Here is a 7,500-nt window from a genome sequence, read left to right on the forward strand (position 1 = left end):
GGCGAAACCTAACCTCAGCCTTTCTAATAAATGACACTTTATCCATCAACACAGCTTGGCACCGCTTGCCGATCAGTGCAGCTGTCGGTGCCGGTGCCGGTGGCCAGAATCTATTTTAAATCCCACTGGAACGTGCTCCGTCGGCCCGCCGTGGAGACTTATCGAAGCATTTCTGCAGCCCACCCTCACTCAGCACGAACTAAAAAACCCACTCGAGTGTAGCGACGACGATCTCAGTGCTTATCGTTATCCTGCACGCTGATAGCAGTCACGCCGTCCCCTTCCTTCCTCGGAGCGAATGAAAATGGCGTCCAACGCACACACACCCCGGGGACACGATTGCCGAAAAAAGCAATCCGCGATCGGAATGATGCAAGATCGTGATGCCGCGATGCGCGACCGCCGATCCGCCGAATCACTCATCAAAAGCCCATAAATTGGCATTAAGATTAGCAGATCGCGCGCACCGATCGCGGACTGGTGCTAGAGGTGGTGCTTCTTGGTTCTGGTTCTCGTTTGCTGGCCACCTTCGCGCAACCATCGCGAAATGTCACAGTTCATGTTCCGGTGTGCGGTGTGTTCCCCCCCGGCCACAAAACCAAACCCATTTTGGCATTTGTCAAAGGTGTCCACGGGGTAAAAGCGTCTGTCGCAGGTTCGATCAGTCCCGCTAAGTAGTTCGGAGTGCGCGAAAAAAAACCCCCCGAAGTTCGCACGACGCAACATAATTACTTGTGATGATGATGATGACGATGGCGGTGGCGGCGACAGTCGTGAAATGGAGCTTGTTAACATGCCAACCTCCACGGTCTCGTTATCGCTTGAGCAGGCAACGTTCTAACGGCCCCCATTCCATTCAACACGTGCTGGCGACGGTCATAAAAGCAACGAGGGAGGGAGAGGACCCTGAACCACCACCGAACCTGCGTACCATCAACTGCGATCAACTGATCCTCTGACCAGCATATCGCTCGCCAGCGTACTCCATGGATAACAGCAACAGCTTCAACAGCAGCAGCAGCGATATCGAGCGAACAATGGTGCCGGCGCGGTTGGTTTCTACTTCCGCCCACTTCAGAGACACTCCCCTACCAGCACCAGCACCAGAGCATTACGGCGATAAGCATTACAGGCCGATAGCGCACCGCGGCACAGTTAACCACTACACTACGGTACGGATGGATGAGTTTCGCAAAACGATGAGCGTTCCTCGTGTGTTCCTCCTGTGACAAACTTTGCGCAACGAACCGCAAAAGTACGGGCCACGTCGAGTTTCCGGATCGAGCGGCTCATTTTACCTTCCATTGGGCTCGCTGTCGGGACACCTGGCAGGCGTGCTGTCATTAGGTGTCGCAAAGTACGCGTTATCGTCTTTACTCCCGGCCAACAGCGCACAGACAGCTCCGCAGTAGCATCCGTTATTCCGTTTTTGTCGTTCGCGGAACCGAAACCCTGTCAACCCGTTTCATTTCGTCAAGTTCAACGACCTGGAAGGGCCATGACGTGCACCCTACATTAACCATTCGTCCATTCCATTAGTCCGATTACACTTGATCGAACCAAACGAGGAGTCGTGTGGGACACCCAGACAGACAGTGGCGCGAGAAACAATTAACACGCTGCGTGATCAGCCGGTACGAGATCTTTATCATCGCGCGGAGCTGATGGCTATCACAAGACGCAAGATCCGTGCGATCGTTGGCGTGTTTGTCCGCCGGCTGACAGGTGACACGTGTTTTGTGGCGCCGCTCTCGGGGTTACAGATACTGTGCCACCGTACGCCGTCTGTTGATTGATCCTTCTCCCTTTTTTTAGTACCTTGGTGTGGTTGCAGCAAATATTGATCGGTGTTTTAGTTGTTTTTGGATCGACAGCTGTATGATTTGAATAGTGTTGGTCTTAGTGGAGAGATTGCAGCATCTCTGGGAGTGTAAACCCATTCTCGATCAACGATTTGATGTCTCCGGTGAGACAGAATTTGCCAAATTCCACGACCAATTCCGGCGATCAAAGATTAGATATCGATTAGGAGGAATAAGGTACATCCAGTAGTACTGTTTTAGATAGATTTAGCATCTTATAGGCTACCTTTAAACTCATTTGAAATACACGTTACTTAGCTTTTTGAGCACTAGTTGCAATAAATTGTATGTGAATGTCAAGCATATCACAGAAGCTGTTGAGTCTAATGTACCGTGAGGAGGCACATACAGGGTGCGCCATCAGGCGCTACACTATTTGAAAGTTAAATAACTCTGTCATTTTTCAGTCGATTTTTACAATTAGGTCAGTTTCTGAAACTTTAGTCTGTGCCATTTTAGTAATGGATCACTTCACGTTAAACGAGCGGACTGAAATTGTCACACTTTACATTGAATAGTGGAAACTGCGATCGTGCAATGAATGATGAGTAAATGGTGGTTTCCTTCTTTGCCGTATATGACGGTCCTGGTTTTTTTTCTGTGAGTCTGTATGAAAAATAAAATTTTGCGAACAAATTGAAGGCTATGAAACAACTTAATGCAAATATTATTTGGCAATTTCAAATTGACTCCCTAAATGTTGTCCAATATCATGCAAAATGCCCGAAAAAGGGTCGCTGTTTTGTATGCCAACTGAATGCGATCATTTCATCGAAATCATGTTTTAAGTATGGCACAATAAAGGGCATAGCATAACCTAGATAAAGCTGGTTTATTTTCTAAAATCGGATGAAAAATGACAGAGTTATTAAACTTTCAAATAGGGTACCGCCTGATGCCGCAACCTGTAGAATTCCTACACTGTCAACGACTGCGCTCGATTCTAACCGTGGAACTCCAGCAACGTTCGTCGGTCGGAGTTTTTGTCGAATTCGATTCCAGATTTCGTATCGAACTCTAATAAAAAAAGCGCTTCATTGCTTCACAGATATGACGGACACAAAAGGAGCACGCAAATTTCTCTCATGATCGCTTTCCCATCTCCATTGTTCAATAAGTTCCGGGACTTATTGGAAATGAAAAATCGCAAAAATCGTTTAAATCATCATGGTAAGAAAATGGAGAAAATCGTGAAAAGTCCCAGAACTTATTGAACGATATGTTAGCACATGCAAAGAGAATGTTAATTTCTGTCAAATTCTCTACTAACCGATCACTTGTGACAACCAACTGTGTACGATGTTCATCATGCAAAGCATCAAATTCGAATTCGGAAGATCAAAAGATGCTGCTTCTATCCCTGCAAAAGGAAAGCTGACTAATATGTATCCTTCTTATAGCTCGTCAACATTCTAAAGAAAACAAAGTTGTATGACTCATTTCACTCTTACTTCACTATCGAACACCCTGGCCAACGTTCTCCTGATATTCGTCTATACTATCAACCAAGCCACAGTCCACCAAAGGGTTCGGTGAAAGCCATGCTCGATAAGACTCATTCAAAGAGACGGCTTCTGTTCTGTCGCATTCCTAGAAATCAAACGGCACGAAAAACCATTCGAAAAAAAGAATAAAACAAAGTGTGCATGTGCGTTTGCTGCACCGAGCTGCCCCTGACTCGGCCACCTCCGCCGCCTTTGGCCACCCTTATCGGTGTCGATATGGGCGCAACGGGGGATAACCAAATCTTGAACCACGAAACGACGTGAAGCGGGGCGTGTGCCAGCGACCAGTGTTGGCCCTAGGCCCTGCACACGACCCATTGGCGGTCGACGGTTCTACGAATTCCGGGCCAAACCGATAACGCCGGACGATTTGCCGGATGAGTGGATAGTGGCCACTATCCGTCCACCGATATCACTGTTTCAGCGCGCGACAGCAGCAGCAACGACAACGACAACGGGTTCACTGATAAATGTGCTTTCACTGCTAATCATCTTTAATGAATCATTGATCCACTTCATCGTGCGCTAAGGCGCTAAGCTAAGCATCCACCTTCTGTCCCTTCCTGGGGACAGAATGGCTTTATCGAAACAGACACAGAAAAAAAACCTTCCCAAAAGAGGGAGGCTCATGCTCTCAGCATCAGCATCCGATCTGCACGGTAGGATCTGCTCCCCCCACCCGGCGGGTCACCAGACAAGCTGTTTTCCATTGTGCTCAACTCTCACCCCAATTCCTGCGCCACCAAAGGATGGACGGAATGGGCCCCGTTTTTACCGATAAGAACTGCGCTTTGGGCTTCGGTACCGCGGATGTCACGAGCAGCAGCAACAGCAGCAGCAAGAGATCGCGAGCAGCGACCAGCGAGCGATCGAAAACATAAAACAGATTCTTTCCATTAGGGATTCTTATCGAAGTGCCACAAGGCGCCACTCGGTCCGCTCGGTGGTGTGGGACGGTGGGCCAAGACGCACCATCGAGAGCTGCAGCACCGTGTCGATGCACCTTTCCACTGCTACGGCGACCGTCGTTGTCGTCGTCTGCATGCGTCGCTGGAAGGGCTCGCTCGCTTCCTTTGGCGCAGAACCGGCTCCACTCCGCGCGTGGCCGTGGCCAATCAGCGCCCGGGGGTCGCACCAACGCACGAATCGGAACGAAAGCCGAGAATCGAGAATCGAGTCGTCGTTGTCGTCGTCGTTGTGGTCGTCGTGAAGCGCCAACCAATGAGAACTCGCGTTCCGCGTTTCAATCCGCGGTGGAGAATTTGTTTTTCAACGTTTATGGTTTTCTTTTTGTTGTTTTGTATAGGACGACGCTCGATTCTCGCTTTTGCACTCTTCGCGCAAAACCATAAATCATTTTGGTTTCGTTTTCGAAGATTTTCTTCATTTTCCACCTCACCGCGATCAGTGCGCGGTGTGATCTGCGAATGATTTATCATTGCAGATGGGGAGAGCGAGAGAGATGATGATGATGATGCGAGAGGGTATCATCATAAATTATAAGTCGATGAAAAATATGATCCCATTTTCAGGTTTCACGAATCGAGCTCGGCGGCCCATTCCGGAGGCCGCTTATCGTTGGTCGCTTGGCGTTTTGCGCGGCTTTCGCCTTCGTTGACAAATGGCACCAGCAGCAGCAGAAGGAGAAGTAGGATGAAGATGATGTGAATGATGCCCACCAGAACCCCAGAACCAGAACGAAATGAAAAGATGTACCAACGAACGCTTCCCACTGCATCACGCATACAAATACGCTTGACGTTCTCATATTTTAATGATGCGATGATCGCATTTGAAGCGACGTGTAAGTGCAGATGTGATCGTAAAAAATAAAGCGGAAGACCCTCTTTTTGTACACATTTTCACCCAACTAAAACTAACCATCTAAGTGCGACGGGTAAAGCGATACCGAAAAGAGGGAGAGAGTTGACCGCCGAAATGGACGAATTACCATTTTCCATCAACCCGAAAAACACTCCAAAAACTCCCCTGACTAGCGATAAACGCGGCGATCTTAAAGCGGGCAGATGCTTAACATTTCATTGTTTTTTGAATTGCCATATATTCTCGCACCGCAATATTGGAGCCAAAGCTAGTGAGCGACCGAACGAGCGGTAAATGTGTTCATAATTTTATGATCCATCCTCCCCCCGGTGTGTCGCGGGCCCTGGTTCCACCACAAAAGTGGCTTCAGGATTAGGCCTAGGCGAAAATCGTCTCAAAGCAGCCGTCATGGCGGGCCTATCATCTTCGACTTTGATCGTAAAACGCGGTCCGATAGGACGCCTGCATGCGCCCCCGAGATGCGGCCAACGCGTCGCGTTTTACGACAAAACCATCCCGTTGTGGGTTAAACTTTATTGCCTTGTCCCCGTTTTTTTTTTTTTTGAGGGTGATCAGCCTCAGGAGCGTTGGTGAGTCACTTGCAGCCCCCACCTACCACCTCCGAAACGAAGGGTCCGTGCCATTGGATATTGAGTCGTAAAATGGTTGGTCGGTTTCTGCTCCGGGTTAGAACTGCGCCACATCAGCCCCGTCGGCCATTTTACATTTCTTCCTTCCATCATCATCATCATCATCATCATCATCATTTCACCATTCAATTTCAAACCGCACGATAGCCATGTTCAGCTTCGCGTTTCGGCTTGGCGTGAAATGAGCGAGTGACGAGGCGCTTCGGAGCGCTTATCAGCTGCATTCGCCAGCCGGTCACACTAGAACATCTTGGTTTGGTGGCTGAGGTCTGAGTTTCTGAAGTGATTTCTTAATTTTTACGAGCCAAAAAACGGGGCAATTAACTTATCTGATACACCAATCTACGCAATCAAACCCGTTAATGTGTGATTCCTTCGCTGACTGACCGTCGGTGCGAAGATCTGCACCTTGGAGCCGTGGAGGGGGGAGGTGGAGGTCCGCTTGAACACACGGTAGCAGCAGCACAGGTGGCTCAGGCAAAAGGGAGGTCGGTTGAAAATTCCTAGAAAATGTTCCGTCGTCATAATTCTTCCTCTGCCACCACTCTGGCTACTCTGCTTAGAATTCAACCCTCCCCTCCCCACGACGGAAAAGGGGGCTAAGGTGGAAAGCGGAACAATTCGTGGATCAAATTAGAGGCGAGAAATTAAAGTTGGAAGCTTGGAATGGCGCGCCGTGCGTGGCCACCTGGTGGTAAATAATTCCGGAATTCATCGTTGCTATCGCGGCCATTTTTTTTTCGCTGGAGGAAAAGGAAAACATAGGAAGGGTGCGCACCCTTCCGAACACACCGCCATCACCACCGGAAGCGTACAAACAAGACTTTTACGACCGTCGATCGGCATTCCGAGGAATTGTTAGACTCGCGCGGACGTGGCGTCGCTACCGTCGCGCCACGCTTGTTTCGGGAATGATTTGATCTAGTTAAGTCGTCCATTCTGTGCTCTGCTTTTCGGGCCTGCGTGCGAGGTGGGAAGAAGTGGAAAATAATGTTTTCCAACCAAAAGGCCCGGACCAACACTAATGCCAGCTGTTTCGGTTGCCCGAGTTTGCTGGGAAATTGAATTGTTATCGGGACACTAAATCGTAGCAATTTTACGATCGGCCATCAATAAAGTGTGTCTCCCAGGGCGGCAAAACCCCTTTGAACCGTCGCTGTTGGTTCTGCTTCCGGAAGCGAAACCCCCATCCCGAATGTTTAGCCTCCGACGGAACTCGCGGCTAGAATATGCATTTTCGGCATGGCTGCCAGCGAGCAGAACGACATTAGAACAACAATTGCTGGGGAATTCCTGGGGAAATTGGGGAATTAAAACTATTCGCTTCTTTATTAGTAACGCTCGAGATATACGCACAAGCGCACCACATTAATTAGTTACTGAAGCAGCAAATGGACTAAAACAGGCGAAGGATTCCGCTAAAAGGCGATGACCGAAATTTGATTGAGCAAGGGATTTACGTACGTTAAAGGCTTAAATCGTACGATTCGATAGATGTACATTAATCCGTTTTAGAGAAATGGATCTACCGACAACTGAGCTTTGGGAAATGCTCAAATAGAAAATGTTTAAACATTGTTAGGTATCATTTATCATCATCATCATCATAGTAGGAACGAAAGAAAGTCTTAAAAAAGTAGAGTTTAACACAAAGTGAAA

At 48.5% G+C, this 7,500-nt stretch overlaps 1 protein-coding gene across 3 annotated transcripts in view; it reads right to left on the reverse strand.

Annotated features, from left to right (window-relative positions):
- LOC126581324 (GATA-binding factor A) overlaps positions 1 to 7,500 on the reverse strand; it is a 34,802-nt gene that overhangs the window by 4,775 nt on the left and 22,527 nt on the right. The window lies entirely within an intron of this gene.

This window comes from Anopheles aquasalis, chromosome 2, assembly GCF_943734665.1.
Source record: "Anopheles aquasalis chromosome 2, idAnoAquaMG_Q_19, whole genome shotgun sequence".
Lineage (NCBI taxonomy): Eukaryota > Metazoa > Arthropoda > Insecta > Diptera > Culicidae > Anopheles > Anopheles aquasalis.